Source organism: Pelodiscus sinensis, chromosome 7, assembly GCF_052426305.1.
Source record: "Pelodiscus sinensis isolate ZL-2025 chromosome 7, ASM5242630v1, whole genome shotgun sequence".
In the NCBI taxonomy this organism is placed as follows: Eukaryota; Metazoa; Chordata; order Testudines; family Trionychidae; genus Pelodiscus; species Pelodiscus sinensis.
This window is the reverse complement of record NC_143058.1, coordinates 74,933,438-74,953,247: the sequence shown is the minus strand read 5'-3', so window position 1 is coordinate 74,953,247 and position 19,810 is coordinate 74,933,438. Positions and strand designations below refer to the sequence as shown.

Genomic DNA, 19,810 nt, shown 5'->3' with positions numbered 1-19,810 from the left:
AGTATACAGAGAGACCAACCAATGGTCGGACAGGTTCTCCATGACCTGTGTTAGAATTTAAGGAATAGGACTATCTCCTGTCACAACAGAACAATTTAAATCACTTGAAAGAAACTGTCTGCCATCAGGACAGCACTAATATGAAGCAGAGAGATGTGTGATCTATTTCCTCTGTCAATGGAGGAAAAAAACAGCTGTAAAAGAAATAAGAACAGCCATACTGGGTCAGACCTAAGTCCATCTAGCCCAGTATCCTGTCTGCCGACAGTGGCCAATGCGAGTTGCCTAGAGGGAATGAACAGAACATAATTCCCAGATCTCTGCCTATCCTCCATGAACTTATCTGGTTTTTTTCAGAACCCTTTATAGTCTTGGCCTTTACAATATCCTTTGGAAGTTCAGTGGACTGAAACCCTTAATGCTTCCCAGTGACGAATGCTCACATCTGTCAGTAATCGCACTAATATTATAGCCTTCTAGCATGTTTAGGTCTCTCAGAATTTCTCTTGCTGTTATAGATCATTCATATCAAGTCACATCAAGCTGAAACTTGGCATACAAGTTATCAACCTGGATGCATTTTTTAAATGTATAGATCATTTTGAGGATAAACAGGATATGATTTTGTAATTAATTTACTAAACTTTAGGTGAAAGCAAACAGTCCTTAATATAGACAAAGTCTTGTTTGGATTCTAGGGGAATATAGTTGAAAAAGCCAAAATGATGGTCCAGATTCTGCTCTCATTTATGCCAATGCATGATCAAGCCTTAAGAACACAGATGTGATATGTACTGTCATTACACTCTTGATAACAGGAAAAAATGAGCCCTGGTTCTGCAGCAAGCTGTACACAGGCACTGAGGTCTGTCTGCACGGAACTCATTCCAGGACGGAGGTCTATCCCATGGCATAACATGCTCCTTTTTTGCCATATTCTAGAGTAACACTGGTTTTATTTGTTTAGAATTTACAGAGGATGAGTACTTATCATGAACCAAGCTGCTCCCTTTAATATTATTTTGAAAATAAAATTCACAAATCTTCAAGCTATAAAAACATGCTATTGAGCCAGATTAGCTGTTGAGTTTTCTTTGATTTGTTCCCTTTTTAAATAAGAATTAATAGAACAATAACTGTAGGGTTTAACAGACTTTTTCAACCGCATAATGATCCTTGTTCAATGTAATAAACCCCTTGTTATGTCTTAACATCTGGTTTTGATTTTTGGCAAATCTTATGAAAATGTTTTGGGAAGTACCACCATTCACCTGGGTACTGAGTTTCTAAGGAGGTGAGCACACAGTTCCAATTAACTGCAATTAGAACTCTGGGTGTTCAGCTGTTCTGTAAACCAGGCATCTGAAGGGCAATTAGAAGCCTTCTGCATGGAAATGAATTAAGAGAATCAAAACAACACTAAGGGTCAGTTACAGTGTAACCTAAGGAAGCAAGGAGTCATGAATTATAAAAACCTTAGTTCACCCCCATTAGGGTAAAGAATAGTGTGATCACAAAAATCTCTTTGGGGTTGTCATCTGGTGTGCTGATTAAGCTACTGATGCCCACCTTCCTGTCACCTGGGGCTCCCCACCACCCTGTCCTGCTAGGCCAGAAGCTCTGGCCTCCTCCAGCTAAGGCACAGAATTTGGTTTACTACTATCCCAACCCCCACACCTCCTCAGAGCAACACAGACACTGAAAAAGCTCAGCTCTGGGATGGCTCACCTATCAGGCCATTGATAGCACCCAGGAATCCAACCCTCCCACCTGCAAATAAATCCATCTTATCCTATGTAAACGTTTTATTCAGAGAAAGCTCATAAAGATGTCTAACCCCTTTATCAATGAAAGAGAGATGTGTACAGTGGTTGCTCCCTGCACAACCTGATGTTTTCTCTTACTTTAGTAAAATCTGATATACCTAGAGTTTTGTTAACTGACTGTGTCCATCATGGATCAAATATAGGCATAAAGGTGGATGTTATGAAGACTTTCCATGGGGTTAATATTACACAATCAGAAGATGACAGTTTGTGCAGTGATGGGGAAACAGAAGTGATGGGCTAAGTGCTGTGTTTGTTTACTTAACTGTGCACCCCATTGGTCCCAATGGGTGTAAACTAGCAAACAATTGGGATCTAAATCAACAAGTGCCAAAGGTTCATTGGTTCACATCTTATTCTTAACCAACCGTCCAGACTTATGGAAGGTCTCTGTCACTCACTCCCACCAGCGCATGCAATTGTACATCAAGTTTCAACATTACCTCAAATAGGCCCTACCCCAGTCCCCAATTCCATCTCTGTACACCTCAACAACCACCCTTTTCTTCATCTCAGTAGCCCCATTCCCAATCGGCCGACTGACACCAACCTTGACCCTCCATCTGCCGCCTACTGTGGTTCCTTCTCTCTGCTTCCTTTTTTTGGACCTGGCTGCCTCTCTGCTGAGGCTGAATGCATTACTTACTTTACCTCTGTAGCTTCTGGGCTGCTTTCAAGCTATGCATTTTGCCTCTAATAGGGACAAGAACAAATTCTGAAGTATTCTTGGATTCTCATCAGAAACCTCTTGCACTCTCATATGCTAGTAACCAAACAGCCACAGAATGAGGCTGAAGGTTGGAATTCAGAGGATGGTGATGGAAAACATTTCTTCATCTGTTCACTGAGCAAACATTTGCTCCCACAGAATCCCAACCTCTCACCATCTTGAGGAGAACTGATCCTCCAGCAGAAGCACAACACATCCCAATAGCCCACGAAGCTAGTCTGCTCATAACAATTGATCATTATTCATTTGCATAGTTATTACTGGAAAATGGAAACGTTTGGGTGACAAAAGAGTAACATTTTAGTCACAGGCTGAGTACCAAATATAGCTACATCTTAAATATTACAAAGAATAGTGTTATTACATAATAGAGTTATTCCCTATAAATACTGTGATAGTATTACAATGTAATACTATGTTAGTACTTGTAGGTTTTCCCATGGTGCGTATAAACCACAGACTCATTTCTTCTCAGTTAAGGGAGCATCACATTCATTGTGTGTAACAGCACTTGGCATGTTGAACTCTATTGACATTTTCTCACTCTGTTGGAATCCATATTTTAAACTTGGCTGACTTCTGTGCAATGGGAAAATTTAAGCCACGTATTAAATATGACTATGGCCAAATGTGTTTAGAAAAATTATTCAGACAACCTCACACATATTTTAAGAGAAATTACATGTCACATCAGTAATATAAATGCTTTGGGCTTAGACTCATTAAAAGAAATAGATAAACTTTAGGGACAGACTTGAAAAAATAATTGTAAGTAGGTTTCACCCTCAGCATTAATCAGCTACAAGCTATTAGGCCTGATAGGTTTTCTCCTCAACAGCAAATATGGCATGATTCTGCAGTGGCCTCTGTGGGATTGAGTGGATGACCTCACAGATCATTTGCATCTTTAATATTTATGAATGCATAATTATTTAAATATAGGCAAATAGTGCTCATACTGTAGACCATCACTTGTATCAGCAACAGAAGTGTTAAACATACATATTTTAATTTCTTTCTGCTTCTCTAGCCATGCCACAAAGTGTTAAACCCTCTTGTATCACTCCTCACAAATGATAAGTGAGAAGGTCAGAAATATTCTGCTGGGAGAATACTCCACCATGGTTATTTCTTACAGCTATTAAGAGCTTGGGGTAGACACCAATGCAGTAACTGATAAACAAATTCAGAAGTACAGAAAGTTCCTCCCTTAGGAACTTTGCTTCATAGTTCTCTCACTAAGGCCAAAATAATATTTAGCATTTTCATCCTCCAGAGTCTGCTGAAATTAATTAATTAATCCTCGTGACACCACTGTGAGGTAGTCCCATTTTAAAGAGATTGAGTACATTAGGCTAAGTGATTACACATCTTGTCTGGTATCAAAGTAAGTCAGCATTGAGCCAGCTTTAGAATTCAGGACTTTCCAACTGCCAATTTTACATTCATGTAACTAGGCTATGCCATTCCCTTGAGGTACCATCCATATTAGTATACCAGAAGAGGTACTATAGGTAATATAAATAACTTGGAAACAATTTCCTACATAGCTGTCTAAGAAGAAAGCATTCCAGTGCATCAGTCTGTATATAAAACATACTCCATGCCACCTTGATTCATTTCTTGGTTCTTGATAGAGGTGTTAACCAGTTCACTGGTAAGCATACCGATAAGCATGAGGCTTACCAATATGCTTACTGGTTAACCAGTTAACTAGCCCTTGCCAGTGAACGCTGGTGGCAGCCAGCTGCACTAGGCTGGAGCAGCACTGGCTGCAGTGCAGGTGGATAGTAGAACTCCAGCTGAACCCCACTGCAGTGGTGGGCCCAGCTGTGGGTCCCATGGCCGTGACAGGACTGAGAAACGAGCTGGGCAGCAGGAAAACTTCTATGATGAGTTAACTGGCTCTGTGGACATGGGAAAGTCAGTGGATGTTATATACCTTGACTTTAGCAAGGCTTTTGATACGGTCTCCCACAATATTCTTGCCAGCAAGTTAAGGGAATGTGGATTGGATAAATGGACGGTAAGATGGCTAGAAGGCCCAGCAGGTAGTGATCAATGGCTCGATGTCAGGATGGCGGTCGGTTTCTAGCGGAGTGCCCCAAGGTTCGGTTCTAGGACCGGTTTTGTTCAATATCTTTATTAATGACCTGGATGAGGGGATGGATTGCACCCTCAGCAAGTTTGTGGATGACACTAAGCTAGGGGGAGAGGTAGATACGCTTAAGGGCAGAGATAGGGTCCAGAGTGACCTAGACAAATTGGAGGATTGGGCCACAAGAAACCTGATGAGGTTCAACAAGGACAAGTGCAGAATCCTGCACTTGGGACGGAAGAATCCCAAGCATAGTTACAAGCAGGGGACCAGCCAGTTAAGTAGTAGTTCTGCAGAAAAGGACCTGGGGGTTACAGTAGACGAGAAGCTGGATATGAGTCAACAGTGTGCCCTTGTAGCCAAGAAGGCTAATGGTACACTAGGTTGCATTAAGAGGACCATTGCCAGCAGATCCAGAGAAGTGATTATTCCCCTTTATTCAGCTTTGGTGAGGCCACATCTGGAGTATTATGTCTAGTTCTGGGCCCTGCACTACAAAAAGGATGAGGACGCATTGGAGAGGGTCTAGCGGAGGGCAACCAAAATGATTACGGGGCTGGAGCATATGACTTACGAGGAGAGGCTGAGGGAGTTGGGTCTGTTTAGTCTGCAAAAGCGAAGAGTGAGGGGGGATTTGATAGCAGCCTTCAACTACCTGAAGGGAGGTTCCAAAGAGGATGGAGAGAGGCTGTTCTCAGTAGTGACAGATGGCAGAACAAGGAGCAATGGTCTCAAGTTGTGGTGGGAGAGGTCCAGGTTGGATATTAGGAAAAACTATTTAACTAGGAGGGTGGTGAAGCACTGGGATGGGTTCCCTAGGGAAGTAGTGGAGTCTCCATCCCTAGAGGTGTTTAAGTCTCGGCTTGACAAAGCCCTGGACGGGTTGATTTAGTTGGGATTGATCCTGCCTAGAGAAGGGGGCTGGACTTGATGACCTTCTGAGGTCTCTTCCAGCTCTATGGTTCTATGATTCTATGACCTAAGTCAAAACAATCAACTAGTTAAGCATTATTGTTTAACCGGTTATAACTGTTTTAACTTTCCAGTTCTTGATAAATAGTAACTTGCGTTGTGATTGGAACACTTCATTTCTTTGCTCATCTGTTTATTTGTACATAAAACTCTGTCTCACAGTGGTAAGATGAATCTCAGTGTTTCTAAAATGCTTCAAGGCCCTTGGACAAAAGTGCTATGCAAGTATTACCATGCAACTAAAAGCAAAATCTCTTCAAAAGCTGGCTTGAAAAGAAGCATTCTGATTGCATTCCATTCACTTCACAGGATTGTGAGCAAGGCAAGTCTCATCTTTAAAACATTGAACTGGTGGCTTCTGTGAGGATGACTCATCCAGATTCCACACATTGAGGAAATTTACTTCAGTGTAACCCATAGATGAGTGAGTATATGTTAAGTAGAAAACAGAAAATATAGTCTAATCCTGTTCCACATCTTTGGGTATGTCTAGACTACATGCTTCTTTCGAAAGAAACTTTTTCGAAAGATTTCGAAAAAGCTTGTTTTGAAAGAGATCATCTAGACACCCACATCTAGGCAACTTTTTTTGAAAAAGCAATTCACTTTTTCGAAAGAGAGCACTCAGACAATCTGGATGCTCTCTTTCAAAAAAGCCCTGTTTGCAGTCAAAAATACCTTTTTTTGAAAGAGCTCTTTTGAAAAAAGGCGTCTTCCTCGTAAAATGAGGTTTACTGCTGTCAAAAAAAAGCCGTGTTCTTTTGATTTAATTTCGAAAGAATGTGGTAACAGTCTAGACACAAGTGAAATTTTTTGAAAAAAGGCAACTTTTTTGAAAAAAAAATCCTGTAGTCTAGACATTGCCTTATAGAGCATCGAGACTCATCAGACATTTTCTCTAATCATTATCCTGCAATGTACCAGTAACTTCTGTCTTATTTGCCCTCCTTAGCCCTCCATTTCTCCCACATTCTGCCAACCAAAACAATCAAAAAATGTCAATTTATACTCTACTGATTCATTTATGTTACAGCCATGGTGTCCAACATGCCGGTCACTAGCCACATGTCAGTTGAATGCGGCTAGTTGGCTTGAACAATGTGGCTATTTGGACGGTTGAGTGTGGCTAGTTCACTATAGGTATAGTGGCTACTGGTTCAGAACTGGTTGGACACCATGGTTCTAGAGCACACCAGATCCTTCATTCCTTATGCTCCCAAAAGTTCTACTGGAGGTTTTGGTATATAATCAAGAGGTCAGATTGTCAGACAAGTGCAAATCAGCATAGCTCCATTGACTACTTTGTCATTTCATGCCACTCAGGGCTCTGATTCTTTGAGTATCACACAAGATATGTATCAGGGCCAAATTCTTTGATAGAAAAAATGCTACAGAATGTAGCTTTTAAACTTGTATTAGAAGTGGAAGTCCTTCATGAAAAAAGCCAAACATCTGGTCTGTGGGTGAGGTTTGGCCTCTCTGATGTATTTATATGGCCTGACATATTCAAATTGCAAAGAATCACAGCTTTCATGTAAAAAAATAAGTTTCTAGACTTCATGATTGTGAAGAAAAAATTCAAAATGCAAAGTAAAGGTTAACCAGTACACTTTTGTCTTCTGAAACTGCAAATAGCCTCAAACAATGTCTCAGAAAGGTGTGAACTCCTCTCTCCCCTTTTAATGTCATTGTAGGATTAACTAAAAGATCACATTTTAATATCAACACTATCTACAGGATTGCTGATCGTTGTAGCTGATGGAATGGGAAACTGCAGGTGGAATTTCTGTGCATGGAAGGAAATTCAGAAAGAATAACAGAGATTAAGAACAAGTAAGAGGTAGAGAAACTGAGAAAACAGGATGAGGAAGGAAGAAAATCCAAGGGAAGAAATATCCATGGCTCAAAAGGGGAGAGAATATGTTGCCACTGATATTGATAATAAAGTCCATAATAAATAATAGCAACCACATGTTACTACATGTAGGCCAGATTCTTCCCTTGATATTTGTAATCCCTTCCCTCACCATTAATATGTCTCATTGACCTTAAGGCTGGAAGGGGCCATCAATGGTTCCCAATCTATTTATCATTGTGAGCCACATCCAATACTACCTGTATGGCCCTGAGGATGTCACATCGGTCACAGCTGTTTATGTTAAGCTGAGAGCCAGTCTGACCTCCTGCACATTGCAGGCCACTGACCCTTATCTACCCACTCTTGTAATAGAACCCTAACCTCTGGCAGAGTTACTGAAATCCTCAAATCATGATTTAAAGGCTTCAAGTTTCAGAGAATCAACCATTTTCACTAGTTTCAACCTGCAAGTGATCCAGACCCAATTCTATAGAGGAAAGCGATAACCCCCAGGATTTCTGCCAATCTGATCCAGAGGAAACCTCCTTTCTGACCTCCCAAACATGGGAACCAGTTAGACCCTGAGCAACTGGGTGAGACCCACATGCCAGGCACTTAGGAAAGCATTTGCCAGAGTCACTCAGCCCTCCCCAACTAGTTTCCCCATCACTTCCAATTGGAGATATTACAACTAGCAGCAGCAGATCTTGCCAATGTAACTCCTCAGGACAGAGACCGTGTCTTCAACATATCTATACAGCACCTTGCGTAACAGGGCCATCATCCTGATTGTCTCTGGGTCTCTTATTAAAACAGACACTGCCATTTCTCAGGGGCTTGGATCCTACAATGTGCTAGATCTTTTCAATTCTCTTCTAAATCAATGGGAGTTGAGAGTTCTCATATCACTTCCCAGAAGGCACTGAGCACCTTGCAGAATTAAGCCCTTTCAAGTACTGTAAAAATCATTCACACATGGGATGCCCCTATTCATGTGACTTGTCTTTAATGGGACAATTCATCTGAGAAGAAGTAAGAAGGGCATAGGCCCAGAAATCTGCCCATACAGAGCTCACTGCAAAAGCAAGATCATGTTCCATGATTGGTGCACACTTTAATGTGATAAGCTTGATAAATTGTATGATAAATTCTTGTCTATTTCTGTCTGGGAGACCTTGAGATCACTCTGGGCTACCTTCCCTTGATAATCACCCTTGTTGAAAATGTCATGGATGTTTCAGTTATTTTGAGATAGGAGCCCATCATAAAAAAAGAACATTTTATAGCATAACTGGTCATTTGGGGTAGGAACTACCCAAGATAGTTAGCTTTCTTGAAGTTGAATAACACTTCTACACATTTTCAAGTTCAAAACATTTATCTCCTGTACAAAACCAGGAGAGTGTGACTTGAAAAGGGGAAGCTGCTTTTTCTGTGAGATCTTAGACCACTAAAAGAAAGTAAATCTGGCAGTACAGGCAATATGGAGGGAAAGTCTTGCACTATTCATCTACAACTCCTCAACAAAGTAAGTATAATAAAGAATAAAAGACTATTGCCAGCTCAATTGTACATCAAAATATCTCAAAATAAACCCAGTTATTTCAATTTTTCATTCACCATAAGAAAGACATTGAATATAAAACACTGTTGGGTTTTTTTTCCCCTCTGTATAGGTGAAATAATTCTTCAAATCCCTGAATGTGGGTAGTAACAGCAGCTACAGCACAGTCGCACTCACCCTGCTTTGTAATTGCCCTGCAGTGTTTCACAGCTCACCCCACACGCGAATGCAACATTTCATGGCAAAAAAAAATAGTGCTGGCTCGGCATATTTTGCTGTCCTGCTCGCTGTGGACACACAGCTGCTGGCTGGAAAGGATATGCGTGTAGATGACCGCTAGTACTGCAAAGAGCGGCCCGGGGCCTTGCAGCATGTGTGGCTGGGGGGCGCATCCTGACTCGGCTTTGCAGAGCTGCGGGCCAGGCGAACACTCGGTTTTGCGGTGGAATATCGACCAGCGACAGCACAGCGGGCTCGGTGGCGGCTGCCTAGCTAACAGGAGGGACCCGGCGCTGCCTTTCTGGGGCACCGGCTGATGGCAGGTCGGGGAACGTCGCGAACATACGCGCGGGCCCCATCGCTGGCGGATACCAGAGGCAGCCCCCGGCGCCGGAGAGAGAAGATGCTGCTGGGATCCCGGGGTTGTTGCATTAGGCCCAGGGGGAGGGCAGTTTGAATCCAGCCCGATGCTGCCCCAGCACGCTCAAGGGGCTGCAGAAGGACAAATCCTCCCCGCCCCCCCGGAACCTGGACACGCAACACCCCGAAGTCCAGCCCGCGGGGAGCCCCCCAAGCCCGCGCTGCAAGGCGCGCCGGAGCGCAGAGGGGTGGGTGGGGTAGGCGCGGCGCCCGCGTCCCGGGTTCCTTACCGCTCAGCCAGAGGTCGGCTCCCCGTGGAGCCAGGGGCGCTGCAGCGCCGCTCGGGCGGGGCAAGGCGGCTTCCCAGCTCCGCTCTCCCCGAGCGAGCGACTCAGCCGCGCCTGGCCCGGCCCCCGCCTGGATTCCTGCACGCGCCGCCCGGCGGAAAACCCCTCCCCGCCGCTGCCCGCCCCCACGGGGGAGGGTCTCCCGCCGGTGACGTCCCTCGGGCCGGGCTGCCAGAGGCGGGAGCGAAGGGATGAAAAGGAAACGGCCCAGGAGCAGCCCCTGAGCCAGGCGCCTTCCCTGGAGCCTTAGCAAAGCTCGTCTGGGGGGAGCCCCCCGGGCCTTCCAGCACCTTGTAAAATGTCCCTGATGGTTCAGTTCTGGGGGCATTTGCGAGGGGCTGGGCGCTTGTGAGAGAAACTGCCTGGGTGGCTCCGGGGGAGCAAGAGAGGCCGGTTACTAAGCCTGCTCATTGCACAAAGAGCCAGACCAGGCACCTCTCGAGTGACCAGAGACAGAAGAGTGATAGAAGTGTAGCCCTGTTAGCCTGGTGGAGCTGGAACAAGATACAGGACCATGTAGCACTTTGAAGACTAACAAGAGGGTGTAATAGGTGATGAGCTTTCATAGGCCAGACCCACTTCCTCAGGTCAAATAGTGGAAGGAAATTGTCACAACCATATATACCAAAGGATACAATTTAAAAAAATGAACACATGTGAAAAGGACAAATCAAATTTCAGAACAGAAGGGGGATGGGGGGGCGAGGTAAATGTCTGTGAGCTAATGATATTAGAGGTGATAATTGGGGAAGCTATCTTTGTAATGGGTAAGATAATTAATGTCTTTGTTTAACCCTAAGTGTAAAGTGTCAAATTTAAGCCTGAATGACAGTTCAGAGGATTCTCTTTGAAGTGTGGTCTGAAAAGGTCTTTGTCTCAACGATTTGATTACCTGCATCCTGCTTCAATGTCCTTTCTGGAAACTGCCATTTCAAAATAAAGAACACGTGTGTTCAAAAATAGAAACTCTCTTTATTTAACAAAACTGGGGGTGGGGGATTAACCTCTAGGGAGACTGGGAATAGGAGGTGGGAGAGGGGAGGAGGGAGCTGGAAGCGAAAAGCCAGGGGAAGGAGGAGGAGGGGAAGTATAAAACTATGGTCTCCTCACCTCAAAAAAGATGTTTTGGCCTTGGAAAGGGTTCAGGAAACGGCAACCAAAATGAGTAGGGGTTTGGAACAGGTCCCATATGAAGAGAGGCTAAAGAGACTGGGACTTCTCAGCTTAGAAAAGAGGAGACTGAGGGGGGATATGATAGAGGCCTATAAAATCATGAGTGGTGTGGAGAAGGTGCATAAAGAAAAGTTCTTCATTAGTTCCCATAATAGAAGGGCTAGAGGACACCAAATGAAATGAATGGACAGCAGGTTTAAAACTAATAAGCATAAGTTCTTCTTCACACAGCACAGTCAACCTGTGGAACTCCTTGCTGCAGGAGGCTGTGAAGGCTAGAACTAGAACAGAGTTTAAAGAGAAGTTAGATAAATTCATGGAGGTTGGGTCCATGGAGTGCTATTAGCCAGGGGGTAGGAACGATGTCCCTGGCCTCTGTTTGTGGAAGGCTGAAGATGGATGGCACGAGACAAATGGCTTGGTCATTGTCTTCGGTCCATCCCCTCTGGGGTATCTGGTGGCCACTGTCGGCAGACAGACTACTGGACTGGATGGACCTTTGGTCTGACCTAGTATGGCTATTCTTATGTTCTAAGCTCAGGGCTCAGGGTCGGGGGGTCTCACTGGACCAACTTGATTTTCATGCAAACCTGCTCCTGGGTTCGCATGTGACCTTTGGTGGCCAGGCTGGCAGCTATCCTGCCCTAGACGGCTGCATTCCTGTGCCTAGTGCGGAGCTCGTGGACGTTGGAGGCCTCCCCCCAAACCTGGATGAGGTCCACGATCTCCGCACTAGACCAGGCGGGTGCCCGCCTCTTGCAGCCCCGGGGCAGGCTCCTGGGAGCCACCAGCCTAGTCCTGGGAAGAGGTGGATGGCAGGATGGCAGCGGGTGGCTGGCTCATGCCGTGCCAGGTGCAGGGTCTGCTAGCTGAGTGCTGGCAGGCTTGCAACTGACACGAGCACTGTAGCCAGACTGCCCCTTTAAGGGCTCCGGGGCTGGGACGGAGGCAGAAAAGTTTGGAGTCATCAGGGCAACCTGGGAAGGACTCGTCTCCCACTAGTTTGAATTAAGTGGCTACACAGCCCTTAATTCAAACTACTTAATTTAAACCAGGCGTTAGTCCTCGTAGAATGAGGTTTACCTAGTTCGAATTAAGTGCTCCGCTAGTTCCATTTAAATTCGAACTAGCGGTTTGCATGTATAGCCGCTATTAAAGTTAATTTGAACTAACAGCTGTTAGTTCGAATTAACTTTGTAGTGTAGACATACCCAGTCTTCTCTTTTCCAAACTAAACAAACCCAACGAAACAGTCACTAAGTATTTTCAGATAGCTGTATTTCAGAGAGTCACTACTGTGATTCAGTACAGTCCATGATAAGACTAATTTTGACCCTTCTCCATGAACTTTTAATTGTTAAATATTTAGGGTAGGATCCACAAAGGAGCTTAGGTGCCTAAACCCCAGATTTAGGTGCCAAAGTCCTACTTTTTGCTTCATTGTGATTCACAAAACTCCTGCTGAAACCTGTAGGCAATCTAATCAGCAAACATATTTAACGTTAAGCATTTGAGAAAATCCATTGAAGCCTTACTACCATCCTTCCTTTTACAATTATGGAAATGCTTAAGTGCCTTGCAAGATAAGTTCCAAAGTATTAAGCATCTTACAGGACAAAACTCTTATATCTCTTACCATCTTGAAAAATCCCAGGATAGACAGCACTATACTCAATAGTGATTTGATTGTGATGTGTCTAAGCATGATGATAAATGGAATAGCCAGTAATGTTTGAATTCACTAGGATTACTCAGCATAGCAAACACTGTTCCAGAACTCACCCCAGGTTGGGTCTTCATTTAACTCATTATTAGTTCCCAACCTTAATATAAAACCTTTTGATACTACTAAACAAAGCAGATTTAATCCAGAGTGATCAATTACATATGCTACAGAATGCGACAGAAATGCATCTGATGAATTAATATAAAAAGAAATCAAGAGAACTCATAAATATGGAAAAAATAACAAAAATACATCAGACGTACAAGAAGTAAATTTCTTTAGTATGAACTAGTCTAAATTTCTTTAGTATGAACCATATCTACAGCATGTCATGATTGATTTAATAAAACAGTCCCAATAATGCATGCATTGTAGGAATAGATATTTATACTTAACAGATTTTTATACTTTTAACAGATATTTTGACACAAAAAAGAGCTGTACTGTTTTTTGGCGGGGAGGACAGGGATGGGAAGTGAGAACAGATTATCAAGCTTTTAAATGCCAGGAAGCTGAAAAGTGGTGCATCTGTTTCACCATTATCCTGTACATAATACCCTCAAAGAAATCCAGGCTAAAAGATTCAGTATCTTACATTTCATTCCAGTAAATGCCTTTGAGTTACTAATGTAGGTCACATACATTTGGCATCCTGTGCAGGTTTCCAGCTGTCAGCTGAATACAGAAAATGGTGGAATGTGTTCCTTTCCACAGTACTTTGGAGAATGCATTTCACTATATGTTGCCAGCTTTTAAAGAATGATTCAGATTCTCTCATTCCTAGGCTGATTTTTTGAGCAGTTGCTTTCACTGGCTGGCTAATAAAGAATACGGATTTTTCCTAATCCTTCTAGTTTGTGGTTGGTACATATCCTGAAGAAAGTGGGATTCATATCCTGATTTTTTTAAATACTATGAATTTTAAAAGCCGGCTCCCAGCAAGCACCAGCTTCTGTCAGCCTCCTACCCCCGCCACCCCACACTGCTGCCTCTGATATGGGGTGGGGGGAGGTGGAGAGGTAGTTTTATAGAGAGCAAACTCAGAAATTATTTGCCACCCTTGATCAATGACTCACAAAACTAGTTGACTGGGCAACAAAATGGCAGATGAATTTTAATGCTGATAAATGTATAGTCATAAAAGTAACACATATTGGAAAGCATAATCCCAATTATACATATAAAATAATGGGGACTAAATTAGCAGTACCGCACAAGAGAGAAATCTTGGAATCATTGTGGATAGTTCTCTGAAAACATCCACTCAGTGTGCACCAGCAGTAGTCATGTTAGAATTTAGGAATCATTAAAAAAGGGATAAAGAATAAGGCAGACAGTACCTTATTGCCTTTACATAAATCCATGGTACACCCACCTCTTTAATACTGTGTGCAGATGTGGTTGCCTCATCTCAAAAAAGATACCTTAGCATTGGAAAAGTGTAGAAAAGGGCAACAAAAATTATTAGGGGTATGGAACAGCTGCCATATGAGGAGAGATCAGTAAGTCTGGGACTTTTTAGCTTATAAAAGAGAAGACTAAGGGGGATATCAGAGGTTTATAAAATAATGGTTGGTGTGGAAATAGAAAATAAAAGAAAAATGATTTACTCGTTCCCATGACACAAGAACTAGGGGGTCACCAAATGAAAATAATAGGTAGCAGGATTAAAACAAACAAAAGGAAATATTTCTTAGGCCTTATCACTTAGGTCACCCAAGGACCCGGCCCACCACCCTGCCATCAGCCATAGCCTTATCCTGCCCACCTTCAGCCTGCCACTAGCTCTGGCAAGCTTGAGGTGGGTGCCCAGCTTATCTGTGAGGCTGCTGGAGGACCCAGACCACTACTGGAGCCACAGCCTTATCCTGCCCACCACAACACATGGTTAACCTATGGAACTCCTTGACAGAGGATGTTGTTAAGGGCAGGTCTTTAACAGGGTTCAATAAAGAGCTAGATAAATTCATGAAGGCTAGATCTATCAATGGTTATTAGCCAGGATGGGCAAGGATAATGTCCCTACCCTCTGTCAGAAGCTGGCAACTGGCAGCAAGGGATGGATCATTTGATTATTGATGATTACCTGTTCTGTTCATTCCCTCTGGGGCACCTGGTATCAGCTATTCCCAGAAGACAGGATACTGGGCTAGATGGACTTTTGTTTCTACCCAGTATGGCTGTTCTTATGTTCCTTCCACCATCCCGCCAGGAAAGATTTATTTACACTGGGTTTATTAATAAACAGAATTGATTTCATTAAGTATAAAAGGTAGTATTTAAGTGGTTGCAAGTGACAGCAGGCAGATTAAAGTAAGTTACTAAGCAAAATGAAGCATGCCAGCTAATACTCTAAGAAACTTGGAATTTCTTGCCCTAAAAGTAGTTCTAATAATCTTCTCACAAGCTGGGAAGCTTTGCAACTTGAGCCTCATCCTTCCTTCTGTTCAGTGTTAGATGATTCCAGCAGTCATCTTGGATGGCAAGCAGGGGTATCCTGGCATCTTTGATTTCCCCTTTTTATATCCCTGTTTCCAAAGGCGGGAATCTTGTGTGTTCAGCTTAAACTTTTCGGCTGTGTCTAGACTGGCTAGTTTTTCCGGAAAAATCAGCCGCTTTTCTGGAAAAACTTGCCAGCTGTCTACACTGGCCGCTTGAATTTCCGCAAAAGCACTGACTTCCTACTGTAAGAAATCAGTACTTTTTGCGGAAATACTATGCTGCTCCCGTTTGGGCAAAAGTCCCTTTCCGTTAAAAGCATTTCCGGAAAATCATGCCAGTCTAGACGTAGCCTTCCTGCTTCCAGTGGAAAAGCACTGTATGCAAAATGGGTTCCAACATCAGGTGACATGAACACATGTCTTGGCAGGTCAAAACTTACAGGAAAAGCAAGACTATTTGCAGACCATTGCCATTAAGTTCCTTGATTAATAGTAATGGCCCTCACTTAGCATATCTACATTAGTACACAGGTTTATACTTCATATTTCTAACTTCAAATACAGGAATGATACATGCTTGCAAATGTTATATACACAGTCATCAGATTGTAAGATATCATTAGAAAAGTTACATCGGGGCTACTTAACTTTGCAAGCCTCGGGGCCCACAATGATACTCACAGCACATGCCGAGGGCCACAACTTAAGTGTGGTTGCATATACATGCAAATATATATGCAAATAGCCTTTCACATTGACGGGTATGAATACAAAAATTAAGGCAAGACTACACAACATACAAGCCCCATTTAAGTCAGTTCTGCTGATATTAATAAAATTCAATATTTACCCGATTTCTACCCATATGGCAGCACTTTTAATGAGCAATAGCAGTCCAGGAATTTAACTTATAAAACGCATGTCAACGGAAAACCATTATATTGACTCACCATTACGGAGCATGTTCCCAGTGGAGCCCATGTTCAAAGGATCCTACCCGTGGGCCATATGTTGAGCCCTGTAAAAACCCAAACTGCACCAGGGGCTGCAAACAAACAGGATGTATTTTGTTTAAAGCATCTTCCAGATATACATAATTATAGTTATGAGCATATTTTCATAAGAAATATGGGCTACAATGTCACAATATGAAATAGATCAGAGGAGGCAGAGACAAGGGAGAGCAGTTGGGAGGAACATTGTGAGTAGATGGGAAAATAAAGTAACATTTATCAGGCTGCGCAATATCAGAGGAACCAACAGCCCATCAACATCATCTGTGGTTTCTAGTTGTCTATGGTATGACATTATTGGATTCTGATATGAACATGCAAAACATTGTGGCAACCACTGTTATATGTTTGCACCAAATATTGCAAACTTATGATTCTCTGATTCTGTTTATGCTATTCATATGCATATATCATTTTTTATTTGAAGTTATGAGTATTGGTTGCTTCTGGGAGGTATCAGTAGGAGGCTTGGCCAACCTACTGTAAAAGGGTTGCTAGTCAAGTAGATTGGAGTACTTGACTGGCAATGGACTTTTAAGTGGAGTCAATCCAAATATCTCTCTCGCAAGATCAGCTGGCCCTGATTAATTTACAGCAGCCCTATCTCCTTTGCTCCTGATTGACCAGGGCTATTGCTACCTTAGCGTTTAGTCAGAAATAAAGTCTACACTAGTGAACCACAAGCCTTTCCTCCAGACTGACAGGCCTTGCCTTCTGTTCTCTCTTAAATGTGCAAGATCTGATCAACCAATGTAGCAAAGGGCTCCTAACATAACTTAAATGTTGGTAACCTAAATAGGATGACAGTCCATTGTTTCTCATGTGTATTTCAAGTCTCTCTTGGCTTTTAATCTGTTTGCCCTTGAATAGTTAATATTTAATTCCTGTTGCTCTGATTTCTCTTTGTTGTTTTTGGCTCTTTATGCCTCTTTCTTTCTGGAAATCTTTTCATTGTCATGTAGCTTTCAGAAATTCCATATTTTATTGTACATAATTTCATTCAAGATTTAAAATTCAAGGGAGAGATAGTCTAGACACTCCTTATTTGTGAAGTGTAAGTATGCCAGTTTTTTCCACAGTATTTGATGAAAGAGACATGAGCAAATGAATTAGCCATGTTTTTTCACAGTGATTCCTCGTTAATCAAGATTAGCAATTCATGAATTCAGGATAAGCCCTGTTTTTGTTCAAGCTGATCTTTCACCTTACTGTTTAGAAGTTGAATTAAAGGAAAATTACATGTGTTGACATTTGTAACAGTATATAAGCTGATTAGTTTGTAGAGTACTGACTAGTTTAAGGAAGTCCTAGTAAACTATGAATTATAATAGGATATGCACATAAACCTATAGTGATGTCTTATATCATGGAACCAAATGAACATATTTTAAAAAAATTCAGTGTGGTGGCTCTGTGTCCAGGGGCAGTGGGTGTGTGTCCAGGAGCAGTGGGTGTGCGGTGGTGCCGTGTCCAGGGGCAGTGGGTGTGCGGTGGCTCTGTGCATAGGAGAAGGGGTCGTGGGGGAACAGTGGCTGTCATGGGGAGCTGGTGCTGGCTTTTGGCTACAGGGGTCTCTGTGCTCTAGGAGCTGGGCTGGGGCCGGTGGCTTGGAGTATGAGGCCCAGCTCACCCACCTGGCCTGAGCAACATGGAGCCGGGGTGGGGGCTGAACTCCGGACTCTCCAGAGCGCTCAGGACCAGGTGGGAAGGATAACCACCTATGTCACCTTGTGGCAGGCTTTTCCCCCCCTCTTTCGTCGCTGGTGATGTGCTGCTGCCTATTATTCAATTAAAATTGTCTTGCTGCAGATATATTTTGGCTGTGATTTCGAATGGGCTCAATTTACAAAGTTGAAAAGTGTTTTTCCTAACTACTAGTCCTACACATTTCACACCCCAGAATGAATGATCAAAACAGATGTATTGTCCAAATGCAGGAATGTTTATGTAGGAGACTGATTGGATGACAGCAGTTGTTGAAATGACACACGGTGGTGAAAAAAAATCACTTTTTAATCTCCCGGTCTCTTTCTGTGCATTAGAATCAGTAAAATTAAAAAAAAAAAAAAAAACATTGAAAGTCCATTTACCGAAGGCCCAGTCAACTCTGAAGATAAGGAGACTGGACAGCACATGGCAGATTTGGCCTTTACGGGCCAAGAGAAGACTAGCAAAAGCTTTTTGAAATTCTTTTGCTTCATCAATCCAAGTGGATAGATAGTAGCTACTTAAGTTTAGTGGTTGTCAAAAATTGTACAAATTTAAACTCAATTAGTTATAAGCCACACTGTTCTAAGTTTAGCCTGTTTGAGATTTGTTTTATGTAAGTTGCTCCTATTTAAAACCTCATAAAAGGACTGAATAAAACTGGTGGTTTTTGCTTGGCATCTGTAATGAGCAAGCTTTTCCCTGGCCTTGCACAAATGCGACTTTTTAGATAATTTAGTTTTACCTAAAGTGCTTATGTATCAGTGCTGAGCTACCTTTAAAATGAGTAGATTTCAGTATAGGAAATTAGCAGCCTTTTCCTCCATTATAAAGAAACATTGCTGTGATAATTGAGAAAGGAATGTAAAGCTTCATTTGTTTAAAGGCAGAGTAGCTCTAAACTGTTTTTGTTCCTAGATCTACAGCAGTGTGTGTCAAATCTCTGCCTTCTTCCAATGCAAGCACCGGTCAATGGTACAGACCTGTGCAACCCTCGGGGTTGCTTTGCTGAGCCCCTGATTGTTCGCTCCAGGTGCTGTGGTTCTAGCAGGGGGCCAGGAGATCGTGGGGCTCTGTGCTTGGAACATTTCAATCTGGGCCATTGGAATGGCCATGGGGGCCTTTGGCACCTGTCTCAGCCAAGGCCAAGACCCCATGCCAGGCAGAGAAACAAAGCTACAGAAGGCAGAAGCAGCAAGTTCCAGGGTTCCCCCCATAACCTCTTCCTCTGTGACATTACTTTCCAGCCTCACTCCCCAACTGGCGAAGGGATAGAATAGTGTAATACATCGTGATGTTGATATTAGGTAAGGCCTTGTAATAGATAGAAAAGTTTAATGTTGAAAGACTTTGTAACTTTGTTAAAGTGACTAGAAATACCCTTTGTTCTGTGCTGCAATTGTGTAAGTGTATTGTTTGTGTGAATGAGAGAATGTTTTAGGAGAGAGAAGTGTGAAGGCCACTGCCTGCCCAAATGGTCAGGGGAGGGACCGGAGACTCAGAAGAACCAAATAATTATCAACTAAGCTAAAGCACACTGAAGATGCAAACTGGACTGAGGCAGATTGAGGAGCCCTGAAGTTAGTGGCAAGCACCCCTTGATAGGGAACCTATAACAAGTTTTGCCAGAACACAACACCCAGGAGGGGTTGTCAGAGTACTGATATCAGATGACTATGAAAGCAACCTCCAGATAAATGTATGTCACAGTTAAACGGATTGTGATGCTGAGTGACTGATTAAGGCCTGACAAGGCAAAATGCATACACTCTCATG

At 42.9% G+C, this 19,810-nt stretch overlaps 1 protein-coding gene across 4 annotated transcripts in view; it reads right to left on the bottom strand.

Annotated features, from left to right (window-relative positions):
* The window catches only part of SPATS2L (spermatogenesis associated serine rich 2 like), an 87,811-nt gene extending 77,735 nt beyond the window's left edge, over positions 1-10,076 (bottom strand). For 2 of the 4 annotated variants that reach the window (XM_075934279.2, XM_075934278.2), the window contains exon 1: positions 9,918-10,055. The gene's annotated coding sequence lies outside the window, so the exon portion shown is untranslated. Of the gene's footprint in view, positions 1-9,917 lie in introns of all 4 variants that reach the window. The other 2 variants (XM_075934277.2, XM_089779885.1) reach the window with 2 other exon arrangements.
* Between the last annotated feature and the right edge of the window lie 9,734 nt (positions 10,077-19,810).